Below are 15,188 nucleotides of genomic sequence, written 5' to 3'. Positions count from 1 at the left end.
TCGAACATACTTAAAAAAAAAAAGGTTTTATTTTTTCATGAGAGACACAGGCAGAGGGAGATGCGGGCAGCCCCATCTGAAGCTGAAGGCCTGAGCTGAAGGCAGACGCTCAACCGCTGAGCCACCCAGGGGCCCCTGAGCATACATTCTTAAAAACCGGCATTTGCTCCATGGTCAATGTTTATATTGCATAATTTTCTTATGCACGGATCTAGGACTAAAACAGTAACACCCCCAAGCATTTATTGAGTGCCTTCTGTATGCTAGGTTCTTCTTGTGCATAAGCTCTGATCCTGTCATTTCCTGGTTTATATAGGATTTATATTTATATATTTATATATAAAACTCAGAGATGTTGAGTTACTTCATGCCAAGTAACAAGCTGAGTTTCAAAGGAGTAAATGTTTGCCAGATGCTAAGGCCCAGGTTCTTAAATCTCACACATTGTCTCTGCTCTGGAGGAAGGAATTCCTCTGAGGCCAGAGCTTGTTGACCTCCTTCATACAGATACAAAGTGTAACACCTGAGCACTTGGGTAGTCCGCAGGGACCTAAGAGGCCTCTGTGAAGGGGGCCTGGCTGGTCCAGTTACAAGGACATAGGACTCTGGATCTCCAGGTTGTGAGTTTGAGCCCCATGTTGGGTGTAGAGATTACTTAAAAATATTTTAAAAATGAAATATTTACCCAAAAAGGGCAGGGGCATGTTTTAGTCCTGGGCTAATTAAAAACACAGCTGGGATGTATATGGCTGACAAAACCTTAAGGGAACTGTTTTGGTTTTAGGTGGCCTGACTAGATAGTACAGAAACCAGGGCATAAGAAGGCTCCAGTCTAAGTCCTTTTTGTTTGTTACAAGTTTTTGTTGTTTTTTTAAGATTTTATTTTATTTTTTTAAAGACTCTATTTGAATCAGAGACACAGGCAAAACCAGGCTCCATGCAGAGAGCCCGACAAGGGACTCGATCCCGGGACTCCAGGATCACACCTTGGGCTGAAGGCAGGTGCTAAACCACTGAGCCACCCAGGGTTTAGCCATCCCCCTGGTTGTAGCCATCCCCCTACAAGTTTTTATTTAAATTCCAGTTAGTTAACATACAGTGTAATATTAGTTTTGGGTGTAGGATTCAGTGATTCATCACTTACATAACAACACATGGTGCTCATCACAAGTGCCCTCCTTAATGCCCATCACCCGTTTGGCCCCCACACACCTCCCCTCCAGCAGCCCTCTTTGTTCTGTATAGTTTAGAGTCCGTTTCCTGGTTTGCCCCTCCTTCCCCCCCCCATTATTCATGTTTTATTTCTTAAATTTCACATATGAGTGAAATCATATGGTATTTATCTTCCTCTGACAGACTTATTTTGCTTAGCATCATATGCTTTAGCTCCATCCATGTCATTGCAAATGGCAAGATTTCATTTCTTTTTATGACTGAGTAATATTCCATTACACACACACACACACACACACACACACACACACCAGAACTTCTTTATCCATGTATCAGTTGATGGATATTTAGGCTTTTTCCCTAATTTAGCTATTGTCGATAATGCTGCTGTAAAATATCAGGGTACATGTGTCCCTTCCAATCAGTATTTTTGTATCCTTTGGGTAAATACCTAGTAGTGGAATTGCTGGGTCATAGGGTTGCTCTATTTTTAACTTTTTGAGGCGCCTCCATACTGTTTTCCGGAGTGGCTGTACCAGTTTGCATTCCCACCAACAGTGCAAAAGGGTTCCCCTTTCTCCTCATCCTCCCAACATCTGTTGTCTCCTGTGTTGTTCATTTTAGCCATTCTGACAGGTGTGAGGTGGTATCTCATTGTAGTTTTTATTTGTATTTCCCTGATGATGAATGGAAAAGATTGAGCATCTTTTCATGTGTCTGTTAGCCGTCTAAGTCCTAATGGACATTCTGAAAGGAGCTCATTAATGGAGAAAAGAAAAAAAAAAGAATTTTACCTCCAGAACAATATTTTGTAATTTCTTTTTTAAAAATATTTTATTCATTTATTCATGAGAGACACACACACAGAAAGATGCAGAGACACAGGCAGGCTCCATGCAGGGAGCCCAATGTGGGACTCGATCCTGGGACTCCAGGATCACGCCCTAGGCCAAAGGCAGACGCTAAACCACTGAGCCAACCAGGGGTCCCCAATATTTTGTAATTTCCTAGCAAGTTCAGCCTCCAAGCATTGGGAGAACATTATCAGGAGAAAGATAAATTTAATTTGCTGCTTATTTTTTTGCCCTTTATTTGGTGAGTGTTAGCCCTTGAACCCCCTCTTTCTTCTCCTTGAGAGTCTTGGAACTTCTGCCTCACAAGAATTTTGACATCTTGGTTAATAGTGGGTCAGTTTATTTGGGTTCAGATCCTAGCTCTAACGCTTAATGTTTGTGAACCCTCGTTTGACTTTTCAGTGCTTCAGTTTTGTCATCTATAAAAAAGGAAATACAAGTTAAATGAATAACCACACCCATTGGATGGCTAATATACAAAACAGAAAATAAAATAAGTGTTGGCAGAGAAACTGGAACCCTAGCTCACTGTCGGTGGGAATGTAAAATGGTACAATCACTGTGGAAAACACGATGATGGTTACTCAAAAAATTAAAAATAGAATTACCATAAGATTTAGCAATTCCATTTCTGGGTGTAAACACAAAATAATTGAAAGCAGGGCCTCAGAGATATATCTGCACACCTGTATTTGTAGCAACACTACTCACAGTAGCCCAGAGTTGGAAGCAACCCAATTATCCATCAACCAATGAAAGGATAAGCAAAATGTGGTATATGCATATACTGTAATAGTATTCAGCCTTAAAGTAGAAGGTAATTCTGACATATGCTGCAGCCTGCATGAACCTTGAGGACACTGTGCTAAGTGAAATAAACCAGTCACAAAAGGCCAAGTACTGTGTGGTTCCACTTACACGAGATACTTACAGTAGTCAAAATCATGGAAAGTAGAATGGTGTTTGCCGAGGGGTAGGGGGAAAGGGAAAATGGAGAGTGGGTGTTTAATGGGTTGTAGAGTTTCAGTTTTAAAAGATGAAAGGAGTTCTGTAGATGGCTGGTGGCGATTGTGGCAAATCTGAGAGATCTGCCTTTTACTGCACATCTTGGTATGCAGTCATAGGTAGGCTGATAAATGCACACATCCTGCATATCAACCAGGGGAAAGTCCAAGACAAAAGGACTGCGAATGATAGTCCTGTGGCTCTAGGAACTGATACGGAAATGCCAGGTAGCAGTCTATGAAGGCATTATGATTCTTATGGGCCTTTAACATCAAAGTAGAGTTGGGAATAGTTCCCAATTTCCAATTGGAGCCATCTTCACTCTTCTTTTGCTATTTTGTGATTAGATATTTATGGGAAGTGCATTAGGCTAGACAGCCTTTAAAGTGTGTAGAAGTTTGAGACTATTGCCATATTAATTCTCTATTGCTTGAAACAAATTGAGGCTAAACTCGTCAATTTTTTAAAAGATGTATTTATTTGGGAGGGAGTGCACATGTACACAGGGGAGGGGGGGTGGGACAGAGGGAAAGGGAGAGACCAAATTCCAAGCACACTCCACGCTGAGTGTGGAGCCTGATGTGGGGCTGGATCTCATGACCCTGAAGTCATGACCTGAGCCAAAACAGAAGTGGACGCTTAACCAACTGAGCCACTTAGGCGCCCCCCAAACTTGGCATTTTATTACAACAAATGTTCACTGTCTTACAGCTTCTGAGGGAATGTAGGCAGCGTATCTGGATGATTCTGGCTTAGGGTCTTTCACAAGGTTGCAGCCAAGATCCTAGCTGGGGTTGTAATCATTTGAAAGCTCACTTGGATGGAAGGATCTGCCTACAAGTTCACTCACGTGGCTAAGGGCAGGAGGCTTTCTTTTTTTTAAGATTTTATTTATTTATTCATGAGATACACAGAAAGAGAGACATAGGCAGAGGGAGAAGCAGGCTCCATGCAGGGAGCCTGATGTGGGACTTGATCCCGGGATTCCAGGATCAAAGGCAGGCGCCAAACCACTGAGCCACCCAGGGATCCTAGGCTTTCAGTTCCTCAACCTCCAGGCCTTTCCACAGGGTTCCTCATGATGTGGCATGAGCAAGTGATACAATAATGAGAGAGAGTGACCAAGACAGAAGCCCGGTGTCTTTTATACCCTGATCTTAGGAGTGACATACCGTCTCTTCTGCCGTCTGCTGTGGCTCACAGGCCAACCTTGATACAGTGCAGAAGGGGCTACAAGCTGTGAACACAGGGAGATGGGATCACTGGGGACTGTCTCAGTCCATTCAGGTTGTTATAACAGAATACCATAGGCTAGGTGGCTTATAAATAATTTTTTATTTCTCACAGTTCTGGAGGCTGGGAAGTTTCAGATCAAGGCACCAGCATGATCTGGCTCTGGTGTGGGCCTGGTTCCTTGTTCATAGACAGCTGTCTCTCTGCAGTGTCCTTATATGGTAGTAGTGTTGCCTGGTGGACTAGGGAGACCCTTTGGCCCTGAGGCCTCCACCCAGCCCATCCCCGGATGTCCCTGGAGGCTCTTGGTCTCCTGCAAGAGGGCATTCAAGGACGAACCAGATACAGTGGTTGGGCAGTACAAGTGAAGAGTTTATTAAAGTAAGAGTAACTCTCTTTTTAAAAAAAGATTTTATTTATTCATGAAAAACACTGAGAGAGAGAGGCAGAGGGAGAAGCAGGCTCCAAGCAGGGAGCCCGACGTGGGGCTCGATCCCGGAACTCCAGGATCATCATGCCCGGGCCAAAGGCAGGCACTAAACCGCTGAGCCACCCAGGGATTCCCAAGAATAACACTCTTAAATAAATAAATCTTTTTTTAAAAAGGGGGCCTGGGTGGCTCAGTCAGTTAATGATCTGACTCTTGATTTCAGCTCAGGTCATGATCTCAGGGTCCTGGGATCGAGCTTCAAGTCAGGCTCCCTGCTCAGTTGGGAGTCTGCTTGTCTCCCTCTCCCTCTGCTCCTCCCTCTGCACACTCACTGTCTCTCAAATAAATAAATACATCTTTAAAAAAAACAAACAAGAGTATATTCTAAAAATGCGAGAGTCAGTGAGCTTTACGGAGAGCTGGGCCAGGAGTTTAGGTCTCTTTATTGACAGTTGTTGACTAAGGGGTGGAGTATTAGAGGAGGAGATTTCTCAGGGTTTTGTTCTTTTACTCCTTTACTTGGTCAGGATCTCTGGCCTTCTTTATCTTGGTCTGGTTTGATCCAGCTCCATGTGGCTTTGTTTTTGGAATGCTGCCAAGGCAAGTCTCTAACTTTCCTGATAATGGGTCATGACTTCCCCCTTTGCTGGCCTCCAGGCATCCTGTCAAAACCTAACTAACTGCCTACTCTAACACCAGGGGATAAAGGAGCTCTCTGAGGTCTCTTTTATAAGGGCACTCATCCCATTTATGAGGGCTTTGCCCTTATGACCTACACTCCTCCGAAAGCCCCACCTCCAAATACCAGCACACGGAGGACTAGGATTTCAACATGCAGATTTTGAGGGGGACACAAACATTCAGTCCAAAGTCAGGATCATCGGGAAGCCTGGGTGGCTCCGAGGTTGAGCATCTGCCTTGGCCCAGGGTGTGATCCTGGAGTCTTGGGATTAATTCCTGCATTGGGCTCCCTGCATGGAGCCTGCTTATCCCTCTGCCTGTCTCTCTCTCTCTCTCTCTCTCTCTCTCTCTCTCTCTCTGTGTCTGTGTGTGTCTCTCATGAATAAAATCTTAAAAAAGAAAAAGTTTGCTTTAAAAAAAAAGTAGCAATCATCATAGAAGTTGGCTACTAAAATGACATGGATTTTTCTTTTCTTTTCTTTCCTTTTTTTTTTTTTTAAGTGTCCTTATTTTAGCTCCTGTATAAAATGGGTGAACTTAGTTCAGGAGACTCTTAGCTACAAAAAGGGGTAGAATTGCCCAATGGTCGAGATTGCAGCCCCTAGAACCAGACTCTCCAGATTAAGATTCTGGCTCTACCACTTGCAGAGCTGATGCTGTTCAATCACTGTTCAACTTCCTCATCTGTGGAAAGGACTGGTAATAGTACTTTCCACCATGATTTGTATGGGACTCGAGCATTTCCCACCTTTTTGGAATCTGAGGGAAGTTACCCTTGAGGGAGAGGGGGTTTCAATTAAATCCAAAGGTAGACAGATGGTCCCATGATTGGATTAAGGGGAATTTGCGTACCATGAAATGAAACCTCTAGAAACTTTAGACATAATTAGTCTCTTTTATGGAATCTTTACTATAATGCCAGGACTCTACTTGGAAAGGAGTGTTTCAGGCAGTGTCACCTCCCCTTAGGAAGAGAGGGCGTGGGGGTCTTATCATGCAGATTTCTTCACCAGGGCTGCTCAGGAAATTCCAGACAGATTGGTTTAAAATTTCACCTGTGGGAGAGGCTGAAACTGCAATTCGTGTAGTATTAAGTCTTGGTGAGACTTATGATAAGGGACTCCACTTGGAGCCTTTCTTTTTAACAGAAGGTGAAGCTACCCCTTGTGTTTATAACCATGGCCAATGGTGATAGTGTAGTGTGGTCACAGCTGGTGCAGATTGAGGCCCCACGGGGAGTCAGGTCAAGTCCACAGTTTGCCAGCCAAGCAAGCAGATGTGGCACAGACACCAGGGTGTGGGGTCACTCTGCCTCTTTCCGCAGGGAGGGAGGCAAAGGGGTACCTCCTCAGGTGGGCAAGGAGAGGAGGACCACAAGAGTGGGTAAAATTCGTTTGGAAATGTTTTATTTAACACACTGGCTGACTTTAAAAAGTATGAGTTTTATTTTACTACTGGTTTGTCCCTTTTATTAAACAGATCAAACCGTGACGGTTTCAGCACGTCATGAACTGGCCTCACAAAATTGCATGAAGCTCCTCATGGAGCATGAGCACAAAGTAATGCTTCACATCATCTACCTCTAACTTGGTCACCTCTAAGGGGCCAGGTTCCCAGTACCTTTTGGTATGCTCAGAATACGAGAGTGCTAAGCAGACACACTGACTGATGGGGTGTGTTTAAAATCTTTGTTTTAGGGCAGCCCAGGTGGCTCAGTGGTTTAGCACTGCCTTCAGCCCAGGGCCTGATCCTGGGGACCCGGGATCGAGTCCCACATCAGGCTCCCTGCATGGAGCCTGCTTCTCCCTCTGCCTCTCTCTCTCTCTCTCTCTCTCTCTCTCGTGTCTGTCTCTCATGAATAAATAAATAAAATCTTAAAAGAAAAGAAAATCTTTGTTTTTAACCCAGTAGAAGCAGAGATGTGTACACTTGGGTTCATTCATTCAATAAACATTTAATGAAAATACAAACGATGACCTGTCCTTATCTCTAATGTGAGCGTGCAGGCCAGAACCCCACTTTTGCTTTTTCACTCTTTTGACTATGAATCCTGAAGGATGCTTTGTGGACTGTTAGTGGCAGCTAATATGCTCTTCAAGATTACTGTTTCATCAAAGTTCAAGGTGTTTGCTCATCTTAAACTATTACACTAGCATTATTAACAGCTCCTCGGGTTTGGGGCCATTTGTAAATTTAATAAATTGCCCGAAGACCTCTTATTTGAGATCATTAATGATAAACTGCCAGCCACATGCTGTATGCTCCAAATCCCCCAGCATTCTTAAAATTCCTTTTTGATTAATTAGTACCTTTAATTTACTTTTCATGGGCCAATTTTATTCAACCCCAACCTTAGGAATGGACTGCATTCCTATTGTGACTGAAGGGAAAGCTATTTGTAGTCAGGTCCAAATCCCTGGAACCTGTAAATGTTTTCCTCATATGGAACAAGGGTCTTTACAGGTGAGATTAAGAATTTTGAGTTGGGGAGGTTTTCCTGGATTGTCCTGGTGACCTCTAAATGCAATCACAAAAGTCCATATAAAAAAGAGGCAGAAAGGGATATCTGGCTGGCTTAGTTGGTAGAGTATGACTCTTGATCTCAGGGTCATGATTCAAGCCCCATGTTGGGCATGAAGCCCACTTAAAAAAAGAAAGAGAGAGAGAGTGTGTGTGTGTGTGTGAGATAGGGAAATTTGGCATAAGCAGAAGAGAAGGCGGTGTGCTGGAAGAAGTAGAACCCAACCAAACAAGAGTTCATGTGCCCAAGACACTGCAAGTTGGTGACAGATCTGACATTGAGCTTTTGCAGTGAAGTAAGATAGGCTATTTATTGGGGTGGCACCGCCCAGGAGAAAGGGGAGCTAGTGCTCAAAGTCCTGAACTCCCAGATGGCTTAGGAGCAATGGTCTTTCTTTCTTTCTTTCTTTCTTTCTTTCTTTCTTTCTTTCTTTCTTTCTTTCTTTCTTTCTCTTTCTTTCTTTCTTTCTTATTTTATTTATTCGTTTGAGAGAGGGGGGGAGAGAGAGAGAGAGAGAGAGAGAGAGAGAGAGAGAGAGAGAATCAGCAGGTAGAAGGCAGAGGGAGAAGCAGACTCTGCATTGAGCCAGGATCCTGACGTGGGGCTCGATCATGACCTGAGCTGAAGGCAGAAGCTTAAACCATCTGAGCCCCCCAAGCTCCCTGAGCAATGGTTTTCAAAGAGGGGGTGGAAATTCAGCCTAAGAGACTCAGAATCGTGGATCATGCTGATTGATTAGGGATTGGACCAGCTGCAACAATTCGTTTCTTATCTTCCTGCCCCTTCTGGTGACCCTGTCCGGTTTCAGTGTGACTTAGTGAGGCAGTCGTTCTGCTGCAGGGGCCTGGCACTGCATTAGCCATGTCACCGCTAAGAGCACAAAGGCAGACGTTCTACATCCTGTGACTGTTACTAAGCAGCAAACTGTTATTATTTTTTTCTTGCACACACAGCATGTTATGTTTGTTACCGTAGGCAAAACAGCATGCCACAGACTTTTCAGGAGGCAACTTGATGTTATTTCTTGAGGCCATTTTACAGGTTTCCTGAACAGTAACTAAGGGCTATGTGACTCGGGTCAGAGGCACCCAGGAGCCATTCGTCCTCATCGTGGTGTCTGCAGGGACTTGCATGTCCAGTTTCGGGAGCAAAGGGCATTCTCCCCTCCTGGGATGGAGTGTGGCCTTGATGTCCACACATGCTAATTTTCAACTTTGGGCCTCCAAAACCATGAGCGGGTATGTTTCTGTTTTTAAGGCACCAAGTTTGTGGTCACTTGTTACAGCCACCACAGGAAGCTAATCCAGTGCTATTTGTGGCTCCCAGGAACACAGGTGAGAGTGCCTGAGAACAAGTACTGATGAGGCTTTTCTGTCTGGGTTGTGTTTTGTTTTGTTTTGATTATTTCTTTATTTTAGTGTGTATCTGAATAAGCTGAGAATCTTCACATTTTATTAGAAAATATCATTACCTTCGCTTTATAAAGGGAAAAACAGATCTCACCTTAAGTGAGTTTTTTGTTTTGTTTTGGTTTTGGTTTCAGGAATAGAATTTCGTGATTCATCACTTACATATGACACCAAGTGCTCATCACAACAAGTGCCCTCCTTAATGCCCATCGCCCATCTAGCCCATTCCCCGTCCATGTCCCTCCATCAACCCTCTGTTCTCTATCATTAAGTCTCTTCTGGTTTGCCTCCCCCCTCTCCTCTCTTTTCTCTCTCTCCCCACATGTTCATCTGTTTTGTTTCCTAAATTCCACATATGAGTGAAATCATATGGTATTTGTCTTTCTCTGACTTATTTTGTTTGCATAATACACTGTAGCTCCATCCACATTGCTGCAAATGGCAAGATTTCATTCTTTTTGATGGCTGAGTAATATTCCATTGTGTATGTATGTATGTATATATATGTATGTATATACTTAGTTACTATATATATGTATATACTTAATTTCTCTCTCTCTCTCTCTCTCTCTCTCTCCCTCTCTCCCTCTCTCCCTCTCCCTCCCTCCCTCCCTCCCTCCCTCCCTCCCTCCCTCTCCCTCCCCTTCCCCCTCTCCCTCTCCCTCTCTCTCTCCAGATGAGTTGATCAGTTGATGGATGCTTGGGCTCTTTCCATAGTTTGGCTATTGTTGATAATATCTGGGTTGCGTTTTAGTGAATGCAAGTTTTCAGCCTTCTAAAAATATGTACCTAATAATATTATAGACATCCTGGAACATACCACTTAGTCTAAAAAACAAAACAAAATGCTTCAAATACATTTAAATCCTCCCAGATACCCTTCCTGCCCTGTTCTCTCTCTCCACCTCTGAGACAAGCCACTTTCCTGAATGTAACTTTAATTGCTCCAATACATTTCTTTAAACTTTTACTACATTGTGTCCCAAAACATATATTACATTATTTTAAAACTTAGTAAAAGTGCATATGATCTTTTACAATTTGTCTTTTTTTTCCCAAAACTATCTGAATTTTTCACAGAGTGCTTTCTACATGCAAATTGCCATGTTGGGCAGTGTGGATGATAGAGCTACAAATGTAATCTCTTATGGGTATTTTCCCGTTGCTTTAAAGGAAGGTTCCTCCTCAGTGTCTACCATCTAATACCTAATTGGCAACAGGAATGATGATTTTCAATAATTTCTTAACACCTGGAAGTACAAGTCCTGTGCCTTCATGGGAGGATTACTTACCTTTGTAGGACTTTCAAAGTAAATATGATATCTGTCAAAATTAAGAATTATTTAGGGACACCAGGGTGGCTCAGCGGTTGGGCATCTGCTTTCAGCTCAGGTAGTGATCCTGGGGTCCTGGGATCGAGTCCCGCATCAGGCTCCCCATGGGGAAGCCTGCTTATCCCTCTGCCTGTGCCTCTGCTTCTCTCTCTCTGTCTCTCATGAGTAAATGAATAAAAACTTAAAAAAAATAAAAAAGAATTATTTAGAAATCAGATTTGTGACTTAAACATGAGCAAAACTATAAAACTAATACACTCAAATCAGTACCTTAAATTTTATGTAACAGTTGATGTTTTGGCAAACTGGAATCTCTGTTGACAGTGTGAAGATGATGCTCTTCACAACAGCATGCATTTCTTTGAGTTTGCTTGCCTCTCCCACCAGTTTTCTTCATTCAAAATGTAGCTGTGTTCCAAGCAGCCTAAAGGCTACATACCTCTGATTCAGTAACCTGTGCCTTCTAGCTTATAGCTTGACTAATTATAGCTTCTTTGAGATCTCAACAGAACACTGACCCTGGGGAAACAAGGAACCAGGTGTTCCCAGATGATCAAGCTTGACCACACTAGAGAATAGCCTTCCCTGATGCCAGCAAATTTGCATGAGATCACTTTGAGAATGCTTCCCCTGCATGTTGACCCTCACTACTTCCCTATGCCTCCCCCTTAAAAAGTCCTTGCTTGGTCCAGAACCTTGGACACTAGTCCACTATCTTCCCAGGTTGCCAGCTTCCTGAATAAAGCAAACTTCCCATTCCAAACAACACTTGTCTCTGGAGTATTGGCTTTCAAGCTGTGAGCAGCCGAACTTGGGTTTCGGTAACAAAATGAAAGGTAAAATATCTACCTTTATGGTGTGGTGTGAAACCATGTGGCTTTCATTGAGCCCAGGGATACTTCTAGACCTGAACAGGAGGGACTCCTTCCCCCATATCATAGAGGGTTCTGTATAACACACATGTGAACACACACATGCACACATCTGTTCAAGAGCAGATAAAAACCTCTGTCACTTGAGATCTGTGGTCAGCCCTGGACCATCATAATCTAGAAGCTTGGACATCTGCTGTTAGGACTAACACTATTCAGGCCCCATGGAAACACTTCATATCTCTTGCCCTGCTTTTTTTTTTAATAAAGTTTTTTATTTATTTAAGGAATCTCTATACCCAATGTGGGGCTCAAACTCATGGCCCCAGGATCAAAAGCCACATGCTCCTCCAACTGAGCCAGCTGGGTGCCCCTTGCCCTGTGTTCTTGAATCAAAAGGTGGCAGAGGTAGAAAGTTGTGAAGATTTATGGGTGATGCCCATTCAGGTCTGAGTTGGGAAAAACCCAGTCTTCCTCTTGTGGCTCTCCTGTACTCTCACTGCTACCACCGTCACAGCACTTCCAACACCAGGTGCAAGTGTGCTTTTGCCACACCAAGCAACTCTACAACACCAGCTGGGTGTGCTGCAATTTAACTCAATTCTGATACCATCTTCCTGGATATAGTGTCAGACCCCTCAGGTTAAGGGCTCAGTCCCACAACACTACCCTCTTCTCCCCCTCCTTCAGATGCTGGTCACAACTAGAAGGTCCCCAGGTTGCCCATAGATTCTGTCCAACTTGGCTACACATTGGAGGCTCCTCCCCTTTAGATTTGGTTATTTGCTAGTACAGCTCACAGAAGTCAGGGAAACCCTTACTTACATTTACAGGTTTATTAAAGGGTATGATAAAGGATACAGATGAACAAACACGTAAAGAGATATATGGGGAGAACTCTATATAACAAGCTCAGGAGCTTCTTTCCCATGGAGTTGGGGTGTATGACTCTCCACGTATATAGATGTATTCACCTGGAAACTCTCCAAACCCGGTACAACTGGGATTTTATGGAGGCTTCCTCCCAGAGGCATGATCGATCATTAACTCCATTTCTAGCCCCTCTCCTTTCTCTGGAGAATGGAAAATCCCAAGCTTCTAGTCTTGGCTTGGTCTTTCTAGGGACCAGCCCCCCTTCCTGGAGCCATGCAGGAGCCCACCCAGTCATCTCATTAGAACAAAAGACACTCCTGTCACCCAGGAAATTCCAAGGGGGTTAGGAGCCCTGTGTTGGGAGCCAGGGTCACAGGCCAAGTTTTAGAACAAAATTGCTCTTGTGTTCTTATCGCTTAGGAATTTAGAAGGGTTTCAGGAGCTCTGTGCCAGGAATGAGGTGGAAGAAGGGCAGAGACGAATGTATATTTTTTCTAATATCTCACAAGGCCAGAAATGGACACTGCTTCTTAGTGCAGGGAATAAGTCAGGAGCAGAAGTATTAAGGTAAGACAAAAAAAATTCCAAATACTGTGTTTCAGATCAGATGTGAATTCAATAAATACTTTGGTGCTGAATTTTCTTTGGTGCAGTTATTTGTCTTTGGTGCTGAACTTTGCATTTTCTTGCTTTTCTTCTTACTCTTATTTGTGATTCTGGAGTTACTCATGAATTACTGTTGTATTCACAACAGCTATAACTGTGGCTGAAGTATATTTCTGCAATATTAAACAATTGATATTCCTCTTATGTTTGTGTATATGTCTATATATATCATGAGGGAAGCATAATACTGATTCTTTACTTATGACTCTAGAGATTGCTTTAACAGATGGTAAAAATTTCAATATAAGTGATAATTTATGGCAAAATTAAAAGATATTCTAATACTCTGTGATAATTTATCATGCATCCACATTTCTTTTTTTTATGCATCCACATTTCAATGTTTTAATGATATGTAAAATTCGTGATTCATTTCTGCATCTAAATATTACTTTAAGAATTTAACTGGCAGGGGCCCCCAGGCGGCTCAGTTGGTAAAGTGTCTGCCTTTGGCTCAGGTCATAGTAATTCTAGGGTCCTGGGACTGAGTCCTGCATTTGGTCTCCCTGCTCAGCGGGGAGCCTGCTTCTCTCTCTGCCCCCCCTCCCCACCCCCGCTTGTGCTCTCTCTGGCTTTCTCAAATAAATAAATACAATCTTTAAAAAAAGAATTTAATTGTTTCCTTACCAGAGAATATGTTTCCTCCAAGTTGTAATTAAGAAAAAACTAAAAACTACAATCACTAGAGAAAGTTTAGTTTGTCGAATTTGACATTACTGTTGGCAAATTAATTAAACAAGGAGGCCATTAGGTTGGGGTGGCTCTAATGTAATTTAAGCCAGTGCATGCTTCAGGGTAATGACATTGAAACCTAAGGACAACACAAAGAGCCCTCTAAGCTTTAAACGATAGCCAATCAAGAATTTCCTTGCTTTGCTTCTGTCTTTTCTTATAAAACTTTCTCCTTAGCTCCTGTTGGTAGTGCAGTTGGGCACTGCCCCTATATGAATAGTTTTTTTATGCTCAAACTCTTAAATTTTTAAGCATGTCTCAATTTATCTATTAACACTGTCAATGGGGGCACCTGGGTTGCTCAGTCAGTTAAGTGTCTCTGCCTTTGGCTCTGGTCATGATCCCAGGGCCCTAGGATCAAGCCCTACATTGGGCTCCCTGCTCAGTGAAGAGTCTGCTTCTCCCTGTCCTTCTGCTACTCCCCCCGCTTGTGCTGTCTTTCTGTATCAAATAAATAAAGAAAATCTTAAAAAAAAACCCAAAACACTATCAAATAGTACATAATATATGTGAAAAATCTTATAATCTCATAATATAAATAATTATTTTGCTGCTATAAAGGCAAGGTAAATTTCCTGAGCTGTGTATGTATTTATTTTATTACTCATATCAAACATCAACAGACCACCCAGATATGAAAAATAATATAGTTGTCTTTTTTTAAAAAAATTGTTTAAATTCAATTTGCCAACAAGTTAGTTGTCTTGATCCTTAGCCAACTTTCAGTCATTTCAAAGGCATAGCTTTACACATATTTATTAGCTTGATTTATAACTTGTAGATATTTACACATACAGAGCCTGCACCTGTGTTGTGGCCCCAGACCCCATGAATGCTCAGATGCACCCGACCAGGCACAAGTGTATATGTGTTACATTGGTTACTAATGTAAGGAAAAAGAAGTTGAAATATTTGGTAGTTTCTTGATCTTAAATGTAAATGTGGGAACTAATATCTGTTTCATTAGTCAACTCAACAGTGGTCATCTAGATAATTCAGAATATGCTATTATATTTTATATATAGGTAGCATCCAGAATATTAAAAAAAAACCTTTTAAGATCATCATCCAAATGAGATGCTGAGGGCAGCCCGGGAGGTTCAGTGGTTTAGCGCTGCCTTCAGCCCAGAGCATGATCCTGGAGACCTGGGATCGAGTCCCACATCAGGCTCCCTGCATAGAGCCTGCTTCTCCCTCTGCCTGTGTCTCTGCCTCTCTCTCTGTCTCTCATGAATAAATAAATAAAATCTTAAAACAACAACAAGTGAGATGCTGAGAACATACCAGTTTCAGTGAAATTAAACATCATTAAAACAAAAACATTATTATATAGGAGGAACAGCAAAGAGACATGTACTTCTGAAGTGTTAAAACAATTTTAATAGGTAAAATTGAAGTTTTTTCT

This window comes from Nyctereutes procyonoides, unplaced genomic scaffold (assembly GCF_905146905.1).
Source record: "Nyctereutes procyonoides isolate TBG_1078 unplaced genomic scaffold, NYPRO_anot_genome, whole genome shotgun sequence".
NCBI classification, from domain to species: Eukaryota; Metazoa; Chordata; class Mammalia; order Carnivora; family Canidae; genus Nyctereutes; species Nyctereutes procyonoides.
The sequence above is the reverse complement of the archived record's forward strand: the minus strand, read 5'-3'. Positions refer to the sequence as shown.